Source organism: Macaca mulatta, chromosome 6 (genome assembly GCF_049350105.2).
Source record: "Macaca mulatta isolate MMU2019108-1 chromosome 6, T2T-MMU8v2.0, whole genome shotgun sequence".
NCBI lineage: Eukaryota > Metazoa > Chordata > Mammalia > Primates > Cercopithecidae > Macaca > Macaca mulatta.
Genome location: NC_133411.1, coordinates 152411397 through 152435589, shown reverse-complemented (window position 1 = coordinate 152435589; position 24193 = coordinate 152411397). Strand labels below are relative to the sequence as shown.

The window sequence follows — 24193 nt, the reverse complement described above, 5'->3', positions numbered from 1 at the left end:
GAAAGCTGAAACTGGATCCCTTCCTTACACCTTAGACAAAAATTAATTCAACATAGATTAGAGACTTACATGTTAGACCTAAAACCATAAAAACCCTAGAAGAAAACCTAGGCAATACCATTCAGGACATAGGCATGGGCAAGGACTTCATGTCTAAAACACCAAAAGCAATGGCAACAAAAGTCAAAATTGACAAATGGGATCCAATTAAGCTAAAGAGCTTCTGCACAGCAAAAGAAACTACCATCAGAGTGAACAGGCAACCTACAGAATGGGAGAAAATTTTTGCAATCTACTCATCTGACAAAGGGCTAATATCCAGAAACTACAAAGAACTGAAACAAATTTACAAGAAAAAAAACAAACAACCCCATCAAAAAGTGAGCAAAGGATATGAACAGACACTTCTCAAAAGAAGACATTTATGCAGCCAACAGACACATGAAAAAATGCTCATCATCACTAGCCATCAGAGAAATGCAAATCAAAACCACAATGAGATACCATCTCACACCAGTTAGAATAGCGATCATTAAAAAGTCAGGAACACAACAGGTGCTGGAGAGGATGTGGAGAAATAGGAACACTTTTACACTGCTGGTGGGATTGTAAACTAGTTCAACCATTGTGGAAGACAGTGCGGCAATTCCTCAAGGATCTAGAACTAGAAATACCATTTGACCCAGCCATCCCATTACTGGGTATATACCCAAAGGATTATAAATCATGCTGCTATAAAGACACATGCACACTTATGTTTATTATGGCACTATTCACAATAGCAAAGACTTGGAACCAACCCAAATGTCTATCAATGACAGACTGGATTAAGAAAATGTGGCACGTATACACCATGGAATACTATGCAGCCATAAAAAGGATGAGTTCATGTCCTTTGTAGGGACATGGTTGCATGGTTGCTGGAAACCATCATTCTCAGCAAACTATCACAAGAACAGAAAACCAAACACCACGTGTTCTCACTCATAGGTGAGAATTGAACAATGAGAATACTTGGACACAGGAAGGGGAACATCACACACTTGGACCTGTTGTGGGGTGGAAGGAGGGGGGAGGGACAGCATTAGGAGATATACCTAATGTAAATGATGAGTTAATGGGTGCAGCACACCAACATGGCACATGTATACATATGTAACAAACCTGCACATTGTGCACATGTATCCTAGAACATAAAGTATAATAAAAAAAATCATTGTTTATTCTACAATGATATACTGAACATTACACTACCTCATTCTGTTGAATGGGTACTAACATTCCATTGTTAAGTTATATGATAATTATTTTAGCAAGTCTCGTTTTGATGGACAGTTAGATTGTTTTTCAGCTTTTCAATATTGCAATCATGATGCAATGGACAACCTTGCACTTTACCTCCAGTTGTGATGCAATTTGACAGGCCAATCTCCTAACCTATTGCAATAAATTTATGTTTGAGGCACATATCTAGACTTTACAGTCTCAAGTAGTTGTGCAGGAAAGTTTTAGTACTAGAATATTTGCATTTGTGTAAGAAACATTTAGTCAGAGTAGACATAAGCAAATGACTGAAAAGTTTGTGTCTACTCCTCCAAAGTTCCTCAGCTTTTCATTCAAGCCCTCTCCTGTGTGATGCATGTGTTCACCAGATCCTTGCCATGTGCTCAGAAAAGAGTCTGTCGGAGGCCTGTATGACTGAGTGACCTTCGGCCTTGACACAATCAAACAAACAAAACCATCTGCAAATTCAAGAAAGAGGAGAAAAGGAGCTTCCCCAAGTTGATTGAAAACATAAGGAAAGAAGTAATGAAATTTTAAAAACAATTGCTTAAAACTGTGCAGTAGCCTGGCCTTCTAAATTTGGCACCTCTCCCTATTGACAGCCAATGACAGGCTTCAACAGAATTCAATGTTTCATCCCTGGGACGAGGCCATACTTGTTTTGAATGTTAATATTTGTCATCATAGCACTTATCCATTTTGATATTTATTAATGTAACAAATTTAGGAGCCCTTACTTTGTGCAGGGCATTATGATATAAGTATTGGGATACAAAGATAAGCAAGGCACTCTCTGCACCCCACAAAAAACACCAAGACTGTCTAGATTAGCAGTCTTGGGTTCTTTTACAGCCATGGACCCCTTTGAGAATCTGATGAAACCTGAGGAGCTAGAAAAATATGCATGTACATATATACCCAAAACTTTACAAATGATCTCAGCTAGAATCCTAAACTTGGAAGCCAACTATTAATCCATGAACTCCTTGGTCTATTGGAAGTGCAAGATGGGAAACTGGAAAATTTAGATATCATCCAGATGAAACACCAGCTGTAAGAATGCAGCCATACCCTACAGCACTTCTCATTTCGTAAACTACTTTCTCATATCAACCTCCTCCTGCAGTAAACCTACTCCATTTTTGTCAGATGAGGCAATATTCTCAGAGAGATGGTATGACTAGCCAAAGGCCACTCAGCTAGAAGTTGGCAGGCCTCTGACCAGAATTCAAGTCTATGACATGTGCTCTGCTTTGCCAAATCGAGTAGGTGACTAATATGAAATGCCACGAGCAAGGTTAAAAAAAAAATCTTAGTGTCCATGATATGGAGATAAAAATCTCTGCCCAGTCATCAGTATTAGCTTTGTATATGGGCATTTTAGGTTTTAGAAGTCTCTCTTTCACCTCCCATACACATGTGTTTACACACTTAGCTCTCCCAGTTTAATTATGTGTTCCTTGAAGACAGGGACTATAGCTAGCTGATTCCCATTTCCTCCGTGCCTAGCAGAATGCCTGGCACATAGTCAGCCCTCATTGTTTATTGAGTCATTATACAAAGAAAGAGATTAGAGAGATTCATTTATGCTAAATGTATTCCTCAGTTTATATTCCACCTTTGAAAACTATCTTTAGGACACGAGAAGCGTCATCAGTTCATTGACATATTATTCGTTGTTTCACCTGCATTTTTGGTTCTCCCTCCTCCCCAGCTTTTATTAACTATTTGTGATATTTCATAAATAAAACCAAGCTGGGTTGAGTCTAGTTTAAACACTTAATACAAAGCAGTCTTTCTCTTCACATAATAAAAATAGTTTCCATGTTATATACCAAAATAGAAGAAAGCTTAAACAATAATTTATTGAAATTAGTTGCAATGTTTAGGGTTTTTTGTTTTCTTGTTTGTTTATTTGGTGGGTTGGTTTAGTTGAAAGCTTATTGAAAAAAAAAAGTAGGAAAAAAAACAAACGAACTGTATCTTACCACCCAACCCAAGCCAGATGATAACTTTAGAAAGTAATGTGATTGCTAAAGCCATAAATGAATGTTTTAATGCCTCTTGGGTCTTGGAAACTGTACCCACCTTTGCCAGGAAGGAGTGAGAGAATAAGTCTGTATTTCATTTGACTGCACTAAACTCCTTGAGGGCAGGATCTATTTCTGATCCATCTTTCCATTTAAGAAAAGTGTCTGGACATAGTAGGTGCTCAGTAAATTGTTATTAAATTAAATTGGATTTTTACAAAATTTACACATATCTGTAACATATGTTTATACATGTATACATAGTATATAAACATCCTTTGTAGGCAGACACCTTTAAAGGACAAGTTATGCCCGTAGTCTTACCATACACAAAATGTAAAAAGCCCATAGTGCTCATTTGTGTGTGACCACAGCTAGAGTCAGTTGTGTTACAGAATTCCATCTAGTAAGTGCCTACTGTGATTAAAGTCTCCCTGTATAGTAAGAATTTTGTATAATACTGTCTCAAACGTTTTCCTAAATAAATAGATAACACAGTCCACTGCTGTATATAGCGTATATATACTTTTAACTTCAATGCAGTACTAGAGACAGTACACCCAGCCTCAGCCTATAAGTTCCCTATACCACACAGCCTTCTCAGCCAAGAAATGCCCCACTGAGTCCCACTGAGCTGCATGTGCTTCTACATTGTGAGTTGTTACCTCACATGAATGGCTTCCTCCTGCCATTCATTTTAGCCTTTGTGGACAATTCTGACCCACAATGGCTGACAAAGACGACAGATGGTAGAACTGGACTTACCACAAAGAAGCAACAGGATGATACTAAAATACCAGTTTTAGTTAAAACACAATGCTAAAATACCATATTTATGAAGGCTCAGTGTGTTTTCAAGGAAATGGTGGAGAAATTGAGGACAAAGATCAGCAGATAATTGGGGATTTAGGGAATTGATGCAATAATATCAAGACGATAGAAAACATCACTAGAACCTCGGAGAATGACCTACAGTTGGCCATGAACAGGCAACTATGGCCCAAGCTGAATCAGGACTCAGAGGAATTAAAGGAAGTGAGAGAGCAATTGTTAAAGCACAGACCCAAAAACGTATTTTAACAACTCTTTATTGAGCCAGTTCAGTTAAAACTTAGAGGCACCTAGTTATTTCAGGAACAACCAAGTCACCCAGAAGAAGGTCCCCTTCTACTTTCTTATCTAAATTACCTGAACACTTGGGGCCATTGTAACACTTAACACATAATAATTCCACCTTCTCTAAAATCACTTCCCCTCATCTGGGAAGTGAATCCTGAGGGCTCTGAGGAAGGGGACCAGGCCAACTCCACATCTTCCCTCCTTGTGCTCTCTGCACCCACTGGGCCGGACTAAAATGTGGTCACTGTCCACCAGCACCTAATTTAGCACACTGGCACTTAATAAATACTTAGCACCATCAACAGTACTTGCAGGAAACATCTTGGAAATGAGTTGCCTCATTTTTAAGCAGCTGCTTGGGAATCGCGCATTTTGCAAAAAAACTGAATTGACTTGTTAATAAAAATAAATGATTCCATGTGTTACAGGATATTCTTTCAGCATTAGTTTCAAAGCCACATGCCCCAGAAAATAGCTCCCTTAATAAAAGGGAATAACTCATTTTTGCATTAAAATGATGATGATCCATTCAACAAATATTTGAGCTCTTATTGTATGTTCAGCAATAGGAATGCAGCAGTGAACAAGGCAGACAAGCTTTAATGGTGTGATTATATACATAAATAAACAAATAGGCATATAGTATGTTACGCACTATGAAGAAAAAGAGAAGAGAGAATTATAAGGGATGCAATTTTACAAAGAATAAAAGATATCTCAGAAAAGGTGACACTCAAGTAAGAGACCAAAATGGAATGGCAGTGTAAGGCGTATGAATATTTAGAGACAGTTCCAGGTAGACAGCAGAGAAACACAAAGTGCCAGAGGCATCAGCAGGCGTGTGTGGCCATAGTCAGGGAACAGCAAGGAAGCCAGAATATTTAAATCAGTGAGACGGAGAGTAAGAGAAGATGAGGTTGAAGAGGTAGTAGAAGTCAGATTTTGCCAGACTTTGCAGGCCATGAGGAGGACTTTGGATGTCATGCTAAGTGTGATGGAAAGTTACTGGAGGCTTTTGAGTAAGGCATGATCCGATGAAACTTTGGGTTAAACAATCCCAAACAACATTAAAACCATCTGAGTAAAGACTTCTGTTTTGAGTCAGAAGTAGACTAGCTATTTAGAGAACCCCTTTCTGATATAGCATGCCTACAAGTGTTGCATGTACATGCAACTGTGTGCACACACACAAATATGCACACACACAAATACACACACACACACACACACATACGTATGTTGAGCTGACACAAATGTAGGGAATCCTCTGGAGGCTAAAAATATAATTCCAGAGAGGCTAGGAAGCACCAGAATAGTATTTGCAATAGCATCATTTGCCAATTTCTGATGACTTTGAATCTAAATTTTAAAAGCCCTTTCTTCCGAGAGATAGGAGGTAAATCCTGAAATCTAAGCAGAGTAGGACACCAAATCAGAGACTATTCATGAAGTCATAGAACTCAGAGTTCACACCTCATTGTTAAAAAAAAAAAAAAAAAAAAAACCTTCCTACAGAGGGAGCTTATAGAAATAAATGCCTGTTTGTATTAAGGGTTTAGGTGGTGTATTAAAAAAGGAGAGAGAGAGTCTTTCTGAGAATTCCTAAGGTTTATAGTACTGCAAACACAGTTTGGGGGTGATAATTTATAAAATCTTTGTGGCAAGAAAAAGAAGAAGGAAGAGGAGGGGTAAGGGAGGGTAAGGAAATTTAAAATAATATGGGGTCAGGAATTCCCCCAGAAACCTGCTTCTGCCAACACAAATCCTCTTGGAAAAAAAATCATTTCAAACACAAGCCTCAAAAACATCTCACAGACGTTTCTGCAAAAAAAAAAAAAAAAAAAAAAAAGAATTCACCATCAAAAATAAACACTTGAGGAAGTAAACCACCATGAGCGAGAGATGGTCAAAACTACAAACTATAGAATCAGACCAATAAGTCTACTTACATTCAAAATATCAGTTACAAAACAAACAGGGTTAAAGAAATATTGAAAGAAAGAGGGCACTAAAATTATAACAAAGATATTAGAAACTTAAACTTTATTAGGTAGACATAAAAAAACCAAACACTTTCTACAAATGAGAACATAAAAATCAAAATTAGAAATTCAAGAAGAGATTGAAAAGCAGATTATACACAACTAAAGAGACAACTGGTAAAGTGGAAGAGAGAACACAAGAAAATATCCAGAAAGAAGCATAAAGAAAAAATTATATTAAAAGAAAGGGTAAGAGACAAAGGAAACTAATTTAATCTAATATACATTTTATTAGAGTTACAGAAGAAGCTCATAGAGAAAATGAGGGGGCAAAAATATTTGAAGAGTAAAAGGGCTTAGAATTTTCTAAAATTGATAAAACAATTCAAATTTAGAAATTCCAAACATGAGTCAAGAGGAGGGGAAATGAGGAAGAGGAGAAAGAACAAATGGAAAAAAAAAATACATCTTCAGACATAACATATAGTGTTACTGCATAACTGAAAGCAAAGGAAAAATGCCTAATTCATGAAATTTAAAAAGTCAAGATAGAATTAAAATCCCTGACAACAATAACTGCTAAAGCAGCAGCTAAAGGAAAGTGTGATCCTTACATTAGAAAACTAAAAAATGCTGTAAGTTATATAGCTAACTACTTTGGTTGCTAGGTAAATAAAGGAAAGTATAGTAGAAGAAAATAAGTAGTAAAGATAAGAGTATTTTTCCAGGCCAAGTGCGGTGGCTCATGCCTGTAGTCCCAGCACTTTGGGAGGCCGAGGTGGGCAGATCATGAGGCCAGGAGTTTGAGACCAGCCTTACCAACATGGTGAAACCCCGTATCTACTAAAAATACAAAAATTAGCCCAGCGTGGTGGCATGTGCCTGTAGTCCCAGCTACTCAGGAGGCTGAGGCAGGAGAATCACTTGAACCCAGGAGGTCGAGGTTGCAGTGAGCAGAGATTGCGCCACTGAACTTCAGCCTGAGCGACAGAGGGAGTCTCCATCTCAAAAAAAAAAAAAAAAAATGTATTTTTTCAAACGATATTACAAATGGCCAATAGGTATATGAAAAGTACTCAACATCACTAATCATCAGGGAAATGCAAATCAAAACTGAAATGAGGTATCACCTCATACCTGTTAGGATGACTATTATCAAAAAGACGAGAGCTAACAAATGTTGGCAAGGAGGTGGAGAAACGGGAACCTTTGTACACTGTTGGGGAGAATGTAAATTGGTACAGCCATTAGGAAAAATAGTACAGAAGTTTCTCAGAAAAGTAAAACTAAAACTACTGAATGATCTAGCAATCTCACTTCTGAGCATATATCTGAAGGAAACAAAATCAGTATCTCAGAACGATATCTACACTCCCATGTTCACTGCAACATTATTCACAATAGCCAAGATATAGAAACAACCTAAGTGTCCATCAATGGATGAATGGATAAAGAAAATGTGACATATATACATACAATGAAATATTATTCAGTCATGAAAAAGGAAGAAAGCCCTGCCATTTGTAACATGGAAGAATCTGAAGGGCATTATGCTAAGTGAAATACACCAGGCAAAGAAAGACAAATAATGTATGCTGTCACTCACATGTGGAATTTTTTTTAAGTTAAACTCATAGAAGCAGAGTAGAATGGTGGTTACCAGGAGTTTCTGGGGTGGGGAAAATGGGGAGATATTGGTCAAAGGGTACAAACTTTCAATTATAGGATAAATAAGCTCTGAGGATCAATTTACAGCATGGGTACTGTAGATGATATTATTATATTGTATAATTCAAATTTGCTAAGAGAGTAGATCTTAAGAGTTCTCATAACACCAAAAAGGTAACTATGTGAAGTGGTGAATGTGTTAACTTGATTGTGGTAATCATTTCACAATATATATGTATATCAAATCGTCACATTATATACATAAAATATATGCAATTTTATTTGTCAATTTTATAGATAAAAAATACAAAGTAAAATTGGAAATATTTAATGTATACAATGTGAGGATTTGATATATCTCAATCTTTATGCCCCAATAAAGCTGAAAAAATGTATGACTATAAGTCAGTTAAATAAACATTAATTAGAAATGATTAATAAAACCAAAAGTTTGTTTTTTGAAAGGACTAATAAAATTTATAATATGATAAATAATTGGCAAGATTGATCAAGGTAAAAATTTTAAAAGGCACAAATAAATAATTCTGGACATACAAAAGAAATATAATTAGCATATGTATGCTGCAGACATTAAAAATAAGAGGGGCTGGGCAAGGTGGCTAACACCTATAATCCCAGCACTTTGGGAGGCCGAGATGGGTGGATCACCTGAGGTCAGGAGTTCAAGACCAGCCTGCCCAACATGATAAAAACCGTCTCTACTAATAATACAAAAATTAGCTAGGCATGGGAGTGGGCGCCTGTAATCCCAACTACTCAGGAGGCTGAGGCAGGAGAATCACTTGAACCCCGGAGGCTGCAGTGAGCTGAAATGGCGCCACTGCACGCCAGCCTTTGCAACAAGAGCAAGACTCAGTATCCAAATAAATAAATAAATAAATAAATAAATAAATAAATAAAATAAAAAGATAAGAGGGTCTTACAAAGGATTTGTATCCAGAATATACTGTGGGACTTCAAAAACTTCATGGAAAAGGCATATTATAAAAAAAAGTATGCATGGATTTCAAAATTTTTCTGCACCAGAATAAACTCATACTAACTTGTTGTAACATGTCTGAACAGGATCTAGTTTTAGACACTAAGAAGGATAAGACATTAATTTGAAAATAACCCCTATCAAAGAAACATGAATTCAGCTAAATTTGAAGCAAGAACAAACAACAAATGTATGGTGGCTCGGGAGGCTTAAGTGGGAGAATCGATTGAGCCAGGGGTTCGAGTCCAGCCTGGGCAATATAGTAACCCTATCTCCAAAAATAGTAACAAGGCTAATTCAGGTGAAGCATGGATGGAATAATGGTGAACTCATTAATGCTTTACAAACGTTTATGGGGACAATGCCAAAGAAATCAGCAGTTTATGAATGGATAACACAATTTAAGAAGGGACAAAACAATTTTGAAGATGAAGCCTGCAGCAGCAAACCATCCATATCAATTTGACAGGAAAAAACTAATCTTGTTCATGCCCTAATTGAAGAGGACCAACAATTAACAGCATGGTTCAGCTTACACATTCTGACTGAAAAATTAAAGTTGAGCAAACTTTTCACTCACTGGGTGTCAAAACCATTGCACCCAGATGAGCTGCAGACAAGAGCAGAGCTTTCAATACAAATATATACAGGTGGGATCAAGATCCTGAAGCATTTACTTAGCACAATCCTGTAAACAAAGCACAATCAAAGCAATGGCTACCAAGAGGTGAAAATGATCCAGTCAAAGCAAAAGTGAGCTTGTCAATGGCAAAGGTCATGGTAACAGTTTTTGTGGATGCTCAAGGCATTGTACTGTTGATTTTCTGGAGGGACAAAGAATGATAATGTTATGAGAGTGTTTTGAGAAAGTTAACCAAAGTTTTAGCAGAAAAATGTCCAGGAAAACTTTACCAGAGAGCCCTCCTCCACCACAGCAATGCTCCTGCTCATTCCTGTTCTCATACAAGGGCAATTTTGTGAGAGTTTTGGTGAGAAATCATTATGTATCCACCTTATAGTCCTTTGGCTCCTTCTGACTTCTTTTTGTTTCCTAGTTTTAAAAAATCTGTAAAGAACTCTCATTTTTCTTCAGTTAGCAATGTAAAAAGACTGCGTTTATGGGGCCAGGCACATTGGCTCATGCCTGTATTCCCAGCACTTTGAGAGGCTAAGGTGGGAAGATTATTTGAGCCCAGGAGTTCAAGACCAGCCTGGGAAACATAGTGAGATCCTGTCTCTTAAAAAAGAAAAAAAAAAAAAAACTGCATTGATGTGGCTAAATTCCCAGGACCCTCAGTTCTTTAAGATGAGCTAAATGGCTAGTTTTATTGCTTACAAAAGTGTCTTGACCTTGATAGAGCTTATATTAAGAAATAATTTCCTGAGTAGCTGGGATTACAGGTGCCCACCACCAAGCCCAGCTAATTTTTCTATTTTTAGTAGAGACGGGGTTTCACCATGTTGGTCAGGCTGGTATCGAACCCCTGACCTCGTGATCCACCCACCTCGGCCTCCCAAAGTGCTGGGATCTCAAAAAAAAAGAAAGAAATGAATTTTATTTTCATCTTTTAATTCCATTTTCCATGAACTTTTTGAAGACCTTTCATAAAAAGAACTCACAATTCAAAATTAGAAAGCAATCCAGTAAAAATGTAAATGGGCATATGCGTAAATAATGGACAAATGATTTGAACATAACCTTCACGAAAGAAGATATGCAAAGAAGTACAGGAGACAGTATTCAATATCATTGGTCATTAAAACCACAATGAGATACACCTACACATATACTAAAATGGCTAAGACTCTTTAAAATTGTTAAAATCTGATGATAACAAGTGTTGACAAAGTGATATGGAACAACTGGAACTCTCATATATCACTGATAGGAACACAAAATGGTGCAGCCACTTTGGAGCAAAATTTGGTAGTTTCTCAAAAAGTTAAAGACATGCTTTCTGTACAATACACAAATTTCACTCCTTGGTATCTACTCAAGAGAAATGAAAGCATATGTTCACACAAATATTTGTATACAATGGTCTTAGCAGTCATTGTATGTAATCACCAAAAGGTGGAAACAATCTAAATGTCTATCAACTGAAAAATGAATAAACAAAATGTGGTATATCCATACAATGGAATACTACTCCACAATAAAGAAAAACAAACTACTGATATTTGCAACAACATGGATGAAAACATTCTAATGGAAATAATTAGGTATAAAAGACTAAATATCATGATCTCAATTATATTAAGTTATGGAAAAGGTAAAATTGTAGGAACAGAAACAGATATTTAGTTGTCCAAAAGCAGGAATTGAGCATAACAGGACATGAGAACTTTGTTGAGGTGAGAAAGATATTCTAACGCATATTGTAGTGTTGTTTGCATAACCAAATACATTTAACAAAGCTCACTGAACTTTACACTTAAAGTGGGTACATTTTATTGCACTTAAATTACACAGTAAATCTTTAAAAAATAAAACAAGAGAATGTTATAAACAGCATTATGTCAACAAACTTGAAAATGTAGATAAAATTGCTATGAAAATTGCCACAACCAATCTTAGAAAAATAGAAAATTTTAATTTATCCTATCACTACTAAAGAAAGTAAATCAGTGGTTTAAAATCTTCCCTATAGATTACTTAGGATCCAGTTTTATAGGTGAGTTCCACCAAGTAGTCAATGAACAGATCATTTCAACCTTAAACTTACTCAAAAAATAGAAGAAAATGGTTGGGGATAACACTCTCCAGTTCATTTTACAGCCTTATAAAACTTGATAGAGAAAATTAACGAGAAAAATAGCACTTTGAGAGGCTGAGGAGGGCAGATCACCTGAGGTCAGGAGTTCAAGACCAGACTGGCCAACATGATGAAACCCCGGCTCTACTAAAAATACAAAAATTACCTGGGGGTGGTGGCACATGCCTGTAGTCCCAGCTACTCAGGAGACTGAGGCAGAAGAATCACTGGAACCCAGGAGACAGAGGTAGCAGTGAGCCGAGATCGTGCCACTGCACTCCAGCCTGGGTAACAGGGCAAGACTCTATCTCAAAAAAGAAAAAAGGAAAAATAGAAGAAAAAATTATTTTCTAGTCTCATTCATGAAAACAGATGCAAAAACCCTAAATGATATATTAGCAAACTAGATTAAGCAATGTACAAAAATATGACTCATAATTTGGGGTTTGGGCTTTTTCCCAAAATGCAAGTTTAATTCAAATTTACAAAATCTGTTAATGTAGTTGATATGGTTTGGCTCTGTGTCCCACCCAAATCTCACCTTGAATTGTAACTCCCATAATCCCCATGTGTCAAGGGCGGGACCAGGTGGAGGTAATTGAATCATAGGGGCAGGTTCCCCCATCCTGTTGTCGTGATAATGAGTGAGTCTCACCAGATCTGATGGTTTTATAAGTGTCTGGCATTTCCCTGGCTTGCATTCATTCTCTCTCCTGCTGCCTTGTGAAGAGGTGCCTTCTGCCGTGATTGTAAGTTTCCTGAGGCCTCCCCAGCCACGCGGAACTGTGAATCAATTAAACCTTCTTTCTTTATAAATTACCCAGTCTTGGGTATTTCTTCATAGTAGCATGAGAACGGACTAATATATAGTTCACCACATCATCCAGTGAATAGTAGAAAAAATATATATGACCATTGCAACATATTCGAAAAAGGAATCAATAAAATTCAACAACCATTCCTGACAAAATTTATTAGCTACTAGGAGTAAGAAATAAGCCTCTTACCTGGATAAATGGTATCTATAGAAAACCTGGAACCATCATCATATTTAGTGAAGAAATATTGCAAGCATTCCTATTAAAATCAGGATTAAGACCATGAAGCCCTCTATCACCACTTCTATTGAATAACACATTGAAAATCTTAGCCAGAATAGCAAGAAGATGGAAAAATTAAATATATAAGCATTAAAAAAGAGAAAATAAAACTCTAGCATTAGCAATTGCTAAATTATCTACATAGCACAAAAACATTTTCAGACAAATTCTTAAAATTCAGATAATAAAGTAATTTTTAGATATATTAATATATAAAAGTCCATTGCAAATTTAGTTATTCATCCATAAGCAGTGGGAAAATTTTTATTTAAAAAAAAAATACCACTATGATAGCAACCAAAGGTATAAGGTAATGAGGAAAACAACCTACAAAAGACTTGTAAACCTTTAGGTAGAAAAGTGGAAAAACTATTTAAAGGATACTTATTAAGAGCTAGCAGTGTGTCAGGCATTGTGCTAGGTAGTAGAAATACAAAGGCTGGTAAGACAGCGTGTTCCTTCTTTCCAAGGCTACCAGGCTGGCAGGAGACACTGGTGCCCAAGCAGATGATTGTCATACAGTGGGACAAATGCAGTGGAGGTGTGTTTGGATACAGTAACAGGGATGAGTCACATTTGGGAGTGTCAGTAAAAGGGCATACAAAGTTGGAAATATTTGTATTGACTCTTGAGGATGAGTAGGAGTTTTCCAGGAAAGCAAAAAGGGAGAGGGAGTAAGCAATGCTCACCAAACAGAGGCAGCAGAATGAGGATAAGAAAAGGTGTGAAACACTCCAAGAACCCTATTCTCACAGCCATACGCACTCAACAAGGATATGCTGAAAATGCCATCAGTTGCCCCACCTCTGAACTCTTGGACTGTCCCATCCTGTGGCCTCCCATCATCTCTGTTAAACTATTTCCTGTCCTTGAAGGTCTAATTCAAATTGCCTTTCCTATTCCTCTACCCCAAAACACTGTGATCTATCTCCCCACTCTTTTCTGGGGATACTTTTCCCCTCTAATTTTAATGGAATGCCAGCTACATTCTTCTGTTTACCAGACAGCATTTCAAATATTTCTATTACTTTTGCAAAACAGCAAGCTAATAATTGAGTGGACACTCAGCAAATATGTTTTAAATGGATTATCATTTAAACAGTTCATTTTAAGGGCTTCTATAGAGCTGTTCCTTGGAGCAGATTGTGATCTGAAGGAAATCTGCATTGTTTTTGGTTTTGTTTCATTACATGACGTCACAGTAAACGGCCTTTGTCTAACCCACTGGGAGACCAAAAGACAATACCTGTAAAACTTGGCCTCTGGATAAACTCCATCCTGTGTACTTCAAAACAGCATGGATACTCTCTGCTCTCCCACCTCACTGTGCTCTCTAAACAAAATTCCCAGTGTAGAAATAAAAGCAAGTTATTCTGCTGGTTAAAATGCTAGTTTGCACATCTGCATGTGTGCAACAAAGCAAGCTCATCTGGACATGCACAAAAATCAGTTTTGATATTTACTGTGGCTGTACTCTCTATATATCATTAAAAATTAATAATTTTGTACAATTCAGAATAAACAATGATGTTTTACTCCAGGTTCAGAGAAAGTATGAAGTAGGAGGAAGAGCACCGAGCTTGGAATTTCCAAAAAGATACTACTGTGGAACTTGACGAAATCTCCTAAACCTTTTCCTCATCTTCAAGGAGGTGATAATGTCACTTACCCAATATAGCTCATTTGGCTAACCGGGCAATCAAATGTGCCAGTGGCTATTTGAGTTTAAGAAGTGTAAAGCTCTGTTCCCGTGCCATGTGCTGTCGTTATTACTGAGACTAACTAGCAGAAACTGACACAACATTTCCCTTCTCATGAGCTTGAATCCTTTGACGCTGTTATCTACTTAAGAATTAGCTCTGTGAGGCATGCCCAGAAAGTTCATTGAGAAAATCACTGGTTTTAGACAGCTAAGACTAATCCACGAGTGAAATTTATCATCTTCCTTCAGCATCTTTCAACAACATCCAAAAGTCTATCTTTTAAAAGATAACCACTGCCTTAAATAAATATAATTGTATTTGTATTGGTTACATTATCTGGTGGCACTGTTTTCAGTGTAACAAATCATCAAAATGCATCCTCTACATATTTCCAGGGTCCAATTAAGTTGAAAGATTATCCAATTAAGTGGAAAGATTATCCAGTAGCTCTTGTTTTCCTCACTACTTAATAGTTATCAAGAATTCCTTCTCAGCGTTACTGCTCTTTTTGAATTTGTCTAGCAGATTTTCTGCATTTTACAAAAAGAAGAAGAAACCCACCCCCAACACACACACACACACACACACACACACACACACGCAAAAGAACCCCTCTTCAATCAACACATGTCTGACATAGGTGGAGTCTTTCTTTCAGGGCCTGTTAAATGTTTAGCTTTTGGAGATAGAATCATCCCCCATTATTCTATTATATTCCTCCATCATTCATTTAGACAGTGAAATACTATGCTGCCTTTTAAAATGAGATTGAGGATGTATGTTTACTAAGGTGGAGATTCATTCTATGGTTAAAATTTAAATTTTTTGAACAGCATGCTATGAAGCAGTACTGTGGTGTGATCTCATTCTCGTAACAAGAAATGTGAGCTTGTGGTGTCACGTTGCTAAAAGTCTGGATGAAAGCAAACCTGGGTAATGATTAAGTGCAAAGATATTAGTGTCAGATTGACATGGATTCAAATCCATTCTGTTCCTGGCTAGATGACCTTGGACAGATTGTTTAATCTTTCTCAGTTTCACTTTCTTCTTTAAAGAAAATAATAATGGAATTGGCTTCCTGGGGTTGCTGGGAGGATTCAATGGATAAAGTATCTTAAGCATTTAGCGTAGTTCCTGCCCCATAGTGAGTGATCTGTAAACCATAGCCATTATTATTATGACCTATGAGATGATACAAAATGTCAATAGTTATTACCTCTGGGTATGGGCTTAAGAATGACTTTTTTCTGTGCTTCTTTGGGCTCCATTTCCACCTTCGTCAACCACTCTAATGTGTTAACATGTGCTTTTTTGTATATGTATATTGCAAAATAATTATTATTTTATACAATGTTTTGTAATTATGTGAAACTATCATACATCTCATTCATCTTACTTTTTTCATTAAGCACTATGTTTTGAAGATCCACAATTCACAATATGTTGCTGTGTGTACCTCTAATTCATTCTTTCTAAATGTTGCTTAGTACTCCAGAATGTGTGTCCTCAACATTTTCTCCATCTGCTTTCTCAGTTATCGGACTCACAGGTTGCTTCCAAGTCTCTAATGCTACAAGTAACATGTAATTAATATCCTCATGCACATCCCCTGAAGGATCCATACAATATTTTCTTTGAAGTACATACCTAGAGGTATAATTGCTGGGTTATAGAGTGTGCATTTTCTTAGTTGACTAAGTAGTGACAGATGCTTTCCAAAAAGGCTGCAGTAATGACGCAGTGACTCCATCAGCAACGATAAAATTCCTGTATGTCTGTATGTGGGAATATTTCTGCCAACACTTGGTCTTATCCATCTTTCTAACTTCCGCCAGTCTAATAAGTAAAACATGAGACAACTTGTTGTTGTTTTAATTTACATTTCTCAGATAACTCAGGATTTGGGCATCATTTCTTTCATATGTTTAGTAGTAATTTGAGCTTCCTCTCCTGTAAATTGCCTGTTGGTATCCTCTGCCTATCTTTCTACTGAGGGTTGCTGCCGTTCTCTTGTTGATTTGCAGCAATTACTTGTGTTATTCATTTGGCCCTTGTGGGTTTTAGACATTTCTAATACTCTTCCCATGTTGACATGTGTGTAATAAATTTGCTCATGGTGTCTTCTTCAAACAGAAAGCCATAATGTTGATGTTCAAAGTCATCAACACTTTTCTTTATGAGTATGCCTTTTGAACTTGTGTTTAAAAAGGTTTTCCTGCCCTAAGCTCAGTCACCAAGATATTCTCCTACATCATACTCCTTTTTTTTTTTTTTTTTTTTTTTTTTTTTTTTGAGACGGAGTCTCGCTCTGTCGCCCAGGCTGGAGTGCAGTGGCCGGAACTCTGCTCACTGCAAGCTCCGCCTCCCGGGTTCACGCCATTCTCCTGCCTCAGCCTCCCGAGTAGCTGGGACTACAGGCGCCCGCCACCTCGCCCGGCTAGTTTTTTTGTATTTTTTTTAGTAGAGACGGGGTTTCACCGTGTTAGCCAGGATGGTCTCGATCTCCTGACCTCGTGATCCATCATACTCCTTTAACTGAATAGTTGTACCTTTTGCTTTTAGATCTTTAATTCAAGTGGGGGCCACATTCGTTTGTTACGTGAGGTAAGGATCTAGTTTACTCTGTGTATAGTGAGCCAATTTTCCCAAAGTAAGCTGATAGATACTGACTTATGATATTCTCTTTATCATACTTAAGTTTCCACCTATATACATGTGTTTGTGTCTGAGCTCTGTGTCCTATTTTATCGGTCTGTTTATCTAGGGTTTTTGGTTTCTTGTGTGTTTTGTTTTGTTTGCACCAATGTAGCACTGTTTTTGTTACTGTGACTTTGTCACATGTTTTCATATCTAGTGGGACAAGACCATTCTCTACTTATGTTTTTTGAGCTTGACTTCGCTGTTTATAAACTTTTATTCCTCCACATAAATTTTAGAGTAAGTTGTATTATATTGCTCAAAAATATATAAGTAGAATTTTTGATGGGACTGCATCAAATTTATAGATTAAATGGAGAATTTATGTTTTTCTAGTATAATATTGCCTCATCCAAAAGCTCAGGAATTTTCTTCACTTATTCAGATCATCTTTTCTGCAGATAGCTTTTATATTATTTTATTAATATAATTAGCTCCTATATAGTTAATAGACTTATTAGTTGTGGGAATGATATATTATTATTTATTATGTTTTCTGATTTACTATTGCTAGCACTAAAAAAAAAAAAGGATTGATGTATCCAATGATTTTAATCGTTCTCTTATTGGTTCTAACACTTTGCTTTTGAAATCTGTTGGATTTTTCTGGATAAATGATCATATCATATGCAAATGAAGAAAGTTTTCTCTCTTACCTTCTCCATTAGTCAGCTCTCACTAAGTTATGCTGTGATAACAAATAACTCCCAAAACTCAGTGACTTACAATCACAAACATCTGTTTCTCACTTATGTAACATGTTGAGTATATATTGACTGCAGCTCCCTCTGTATATTTTCTTATTCTGGGATCTGAACAGAAGAAGCAGCCCCAGGAACACAGTATTCTCAGAGCAGAGGAAAAATGCAAAGAAACCAGCAGATCTACACAATGACTTTTAAAGCTTCTGCTCATAACTGTCAAATTCATTCATATTCGTTGGCTGAAACAAATTCCATGGTTAAGTAAAATGACAATAGGGTAAAAAGTATTCTCTTCTCAGAGGAAGGCTCTAGAAATCACATGGTAATGGGCAGGCAAGTGCAAAACTCTTGCAGGGAAGGTGGTAGTGGATAATTGGAAATAAGAATATAATCTACTACTCTTTCTAACCCTCATTCTTATTTATTTGTCTTTCCTTTAGCTTTAGCCAAGACCTCTAGTGGTAATAGTAAGCATCCTTGTCTTAACATTAGCATAGAGAAAATAAGTCTAAAGTTTCTCCATTAAGTATAAGAGTTACTATAAATTGTTAGTAGAAATCGTTTTTACCAAGTTAAGGAAATTCCCTACTATTCCTAATTCCCTAAGAGTTTTGATCATAAATTTGTGTTGAACCTTATCAAATTTATATTTTGGAGGTTGATTGATATAATCATATACTATTATTTTCCATTAGTCTGTTAATACACTAACATACACAAATGAATTTTCTCTATTGAAGCATCCTTCCATGTCTAAAATAAACTCTAATAGGCCAAGAGTTCGAGACCAGCCTGGCTAACATGGCAATACCCCATCTCTACTAAAAATACAAAAATTACCCAGGCATGGTGGTGCACGCCTGTAATCCCAGCTACTCAGGAGGCTCAGGCAGGAGAATCATTTGAACCCAGGAGGCGAAGGTTGCAGTGAGCCAATATCACATCCAACTGCACTCTAGCCTTGGCACCAGAGTGAGAATCCATCTCAAAAAAAAAAATACAAAATAAGCCCTATTTGATCTTAAGGTATTTCTTTAAATCTATAATTAGTTTAGCTAATATATTATGTAAAATTTTTAATGTATATAATTATACATTAAAAAGTGAGCTATTATTTTCTTCATTGTATTATCCTCATCTAATTTTGGAATGAGTCTATGCTTATTACACATAAAATGATACGTATAGATTTTGCCCTTTTTCTGTTTTGCAAAAACAACTTGTATAAGATGGGAATTAATATTCCTTGAAAATTTAGTAGAACTTTCTAATAAAATCGTCTGGGCCTAGAGTTGAGTAAGGAGGATCTTTGTTTATCATTTCAAATTATTTAATATTCATTGATATATTCAAATTATATATTTCTGCCAAGCGTGGTGGCTCACTCCTGTAATCCCAGCACTTTGGAAGGCCGAGGCAGGTGGATCACCTGAGGTCAGGAGTTTGAGACCAGCCTAGCCAACGTGGCGAGACTCCATCTCCACTAAAATACAAAAATTAGCCAGGCGTCATGGCTCATGCCCGTAGTCTCAGCTACTCAGGAGGCTGAGGCATGAGAATCACTTGAACCCAGGAGGCGGAGGCTGCAGTGAGCCAAGATCATGCCACTGCACTCCAGCCTGGGTGACAGAGTAAGACTCCATCTCAAAACAAAAAAATTATATATATATATTTCTTATTTATACCAGTTTATTATACCTTATTTATACCAGTTTAGGCATTTCATCTTTTTTCTAGGAATTTATCCACTTTAAGTAGATCTTCAAACTTACTGTCCAATAGCTGCTGAAAACCTTTGAAGTCAAGCCTTTCAAGGTAGTAATCATATCATATACATGGCCCTGAAGCTCCCTGTACACTTTCAATACTTTACAAATAATAATAATTAACAGGCACTATCCGATGAATAGAAATCTACCAAAAATGTTAGAAATTATCTCTAAGAGTAGTATTAAGGGTAATTTTTATGTTCTAACATGTTGTACATTTTTTGTGTGTAGTCTGAAGGTTTTACACAGACAAAATGTTGCTTTTCTATCATCGGGAGTAACTTAAACTATTCCTCTTTTGTACTGAAATTAATCTATAAAACTTACCTAAGTTCAGAATTACTGTCACATTCCCACACCCCATTGAAATATGGTATTTGATAAATCCACAGGCAGACCTGCTTTCTTGGGTATTGAATTCATCTATAAACAAGTAGAACCCTTCAAGGGAGAAACTGTAACCTGTACATGGCCCTGAAGCTCCCTGTGTACTTCCAGTATTTTGTAAATAATAATAATTAACAGATACTGTCTGACCCTTTTGGATTTATACCAATTTATTTTATCTAAAAGGACATTTTAACATAGCCAGCTATGGGTACAATTTTTAAAAATTTGAAATTGAACTCTTGGAAAATGAGTTGTTTGTTCTACCTGTCTTTTTCCTGCCTTTACCCTCCACTCAAGTATGGGTTTTATTAGGCAGTATATATTTCACCTAAGGCCTCGAAAATGTACTTCTGGAGAAAAAGGCTTTTCTTGGTAGTCTGTGGTGAATAGGACCTTATTTCTGTTTGGTTTTTAGTGTATGTTATGTGTGGGCCCTGAGGATTCAGTGAAGGTGTTTTCTTTGAAAAGCTGTCAGACAACACAAATTAAATTCAGTAATGGTACAGACACAGCCAAACAAGTTCAACAGTTCACATACACTTGAAAGCAAATGAAAGAGAGTATGTATAGAGAGAGGTTTTTACCATCTGCCTCCTTCTACTAAATGTCTTCAGTTCTCCAGGGAAACGTCTAATACATCTAATACGTATATCAGGTTGTTGTGAGATTCAAATTGTTAACGCATTAGTTAGAAGCACTTAGCACAGTCCCTGGCATACAATAGATAATAAAGGGAAGCCATTCTTATTTGTACACATGTGGACGTGGTTTCACATATACTGCTCTGCACTTTGTTTTCCTAATAGCACGGACATTCCTCTGAGTGAAAGGACTGAGCTCTGACTCCCTCTGTAACAGTTAGGTAATTCTACAATAGCACAGATACATCCTCATTTAGTCAACCATTCTCCTATTCATGAGCATTCTGGTTGATTCCAGGTTTTGACTTTACAAATGCTACAGCAACCTCTTTGTCCCCCTCAGAACTTCAAGGCAGCCAGTTCTGCTCTTCCCCATTTGCTCAGATATTGCCACTCTCCCAAGATGCTTCCTCAGATAGGGGTGTCCCCTGCAGGCCACCTCCACATTCCTGCCCTCTTCCTGGGTCCTTCTCCCAGCAGGCTGGCCAAGCCAGAGCAGAAGCCATTCCAAGACCCTGGGAGGACTGGCTGGGAGCTGAGATGTGGAAGCCAAAGCCCATGATACACAGTCATCCTGAAGGCATGCTGCAGTCATGACTCTTGGTGTAGGAATGAAGGCAAAGCTGGTGGAACCAAGCCAGGAAGCCATTTTGACTGTGAGGAGAAGACAAGAAAGTCCCAGGCAGCTTGTAGATGTACCCTAGCTGTTGTAATCTACCACTTTGAGATCAATTCTGGCAGGGGCACCAGGGAGTCACAGATCTGGCCTGTTTTAGGAATTCACCTCTATAATGATACCTTGTATTGGCAGAGTGACTTCTATGTCTCAGAAGATTTTCTTGGCTCTGTTATATCATTATGGGTTTTTCTGTTAAGTGACACCATAGCTCCCAGCAACTAAGCTGTAATTTGGCTGTGCTGGTTAAGTTAACTGAAATACTAGATCCAGCCACCTTTTAGCTGGGTGTTTCATGTTGTAAAGGCAGATTAAAATGCTCCCCTGAAGTTCACAAGAGCTTGTCCAGTCTCTATTGGATATTAGAACCAGCTGTTACTGAACCTGTATGTGCCTGATGCTGTTCAAATGTTATCTGACAATCTTCCCTGAAGCCCAGGAATTGGTATCCCTGCTTCATTCATTTGTTTTTTATTTATTTCTATTTTTTAGAGATGGGGTCTCACTCTGTCACCCAGGCTGGGTACAGTAGCATAATCATAGCTCACTACTACCTCAAATTCCTAGACTCAAGCAATCCTGCCTTGGCTTTCCAGGTAGCAGGGACTATGCTGCTAACTTTTTAATTGATGCATAACTTTTTAATTTATGCTGAGCTAACTTTTTAATTTTTTGTAGAAACAGGGTCTCATTATGTTGCCCAGGCTGCTCTCAAACTCCTGGTCTCAAGCAATTCTCCCATCCTGACCTCCCAAAGTGCTAGGATTATAGGCATGAGCTACCACACCTGGCCCATTATCCCATTTTGTAGATAAAGCCATTGATGCTCAAGAAAGTAAAGCCTGAGGTCACTTACCTGGTGAGGAGTGAAGCTGGAATTCAAACCCGACTTTGTGAATGCACAACCTATGTCCTTTCCCCATCTCACCACCATTCCACAACTAAACCACCAAAGCCCAACTTTTTTGAAGAACTCTTTCTGAAACTTTTAAGGAAAAAGCCACTTCCCCATAGTTAACTAGGATGTATCTGTGTATAGATCCTATTTCATAGTTCTTTCAAACTAGAAGCCAAATTATTTCTTATGCACCTGTCCCAGCTGTTGGGTGTAAACATGATCATGTTGATGATGTGATGGTGATGATGATGGTGATGGTGATGATAACAGCTTTAATTTACTGAGCACTCACTCCATGCCCAGCACGTTGCTTATCACTTAACATTCTTGCATTTACTCTTGATTCTTACAAGAAACCTGCCCAGTGCCCAAACATGCACAACTAGGACACAGCACACCTGAGACCTGGCCTCGGGCTCCTGACTTCAAAGCCTGTGCTCCCAACCATGTCACAGCACTGACGCAGCAGTGGAATCTTGAACGCATAGTTTCATCTAGCATAGGCTACTATAAGAGAAAGGAGACATTGGAAATACTCCACACACCCTTCCTGCACCGACAGCCATTCTTAGATTTAAGCATTTTATTCAGCGGGGCTCAGACGTATTTAGACACTTTAAGTTAATCATTACCTGTCACCATTTGTGTGTGCTGTTCCTCATCAGCAAGCACGTGTAGACGTAGCTGCCCTCTGCTTTACGTCACATTTTTTATTAGGCAATCATAATATTAATAGAGGAGATCTCCTGCTAGGAGAAGAACATTTTTGTGGTGTTGAAGATAATATAGGTGCTCAACCTAAATTAACTGGATAATTGCTTCAGTCTTTTCAGTAATTTATCATCATGGACTCCCAAGCAGCTCAGACAGACGTCAGTTATGGTTAAGATGACACTGTCCTCCAAGAAATCAAGAAAGAGGATAACAGAATCTCCTAAATGCCCACAAACTCCCCAAACCTGAATTTTTATCTTCATCCATCTTCACCATGAATTGCCTCCAGTCATCTCTGGCTGGAGCAGAGATGTCGCCTGGTTATCCAACTCCTCACCTCACTATCAAAGGTCATGATTGCAGGGATGTGTGTGGCTGTGTGCCAGTCCCTGTGAGAGCCAACTTGGTGGTGGCAGCACATACCAATGGCATGGTACTTCAGCTTGAATTGACAGTAGGCTTTATATGATGGAATTGTAGGCTCTTACTAGCAAAGCTACTCATAATCTCTACTCTTTTCTTGCTATAGTAAGTGTGAGAACCCAGTATGGAGTCCAGTAAGCATCCCTTTTAGTTGGTGTGTATTGGGCAGGGTCCTCCAGAGAAACAGAAGCAATAAAATATAAATATATATAAGATTTATTATAAGGAAATGGCTTATTGAATAATGGAGGCTGAGAAGTCCCACAATCTGCCATCTCAAACTGGAGACTCAGAAACACCTGTGACGACCTTTCAGTCCAAGTCCAAAGGCCTGAGAACCAGGAGCACTGATCATACAAGGATAATGTGAGTCCCTGTCTGAGGGCAGAATACCAGTGTCCCAGCACAAAAATTCAGGCAAAGAGAGTGAATTCTCCCTGCTTCACCTTTTTATTCAGGTCCTCAGCAGATTGGGTGAAGCCCACCTATACTGGAAAGGACAATCTGATTTAGTCAGTCTGCTGATCCAAATGCTAATCTCATCCAGACACACCCTCACAGACACACCAAGATATAATGTTTAACCAAATATCTGGGCATCCCATGGTCCAGTCAAGTTGACACATAAAATTAACCATC

General features: G+C 37.6%; 1 protein-coding gene and 1 pseudogene across 1 annotated transcript in view; both read left to right on the top strand.

The window, feature by feature from the left end:
* Positions 1 to 24193, top strand: part of LOC144329569 (uncharacterized) — a 330604-nt gene that overhangs the window by 179032 nt on the left and 127379 nt on the right. The gene's annotated exons all lie outside the window — the stretch shown is intronic.
* On the top strand, positions 15134 to 15203 carry LOC114679136 (U7 small nuclear RNA; annotated as a pseudogene).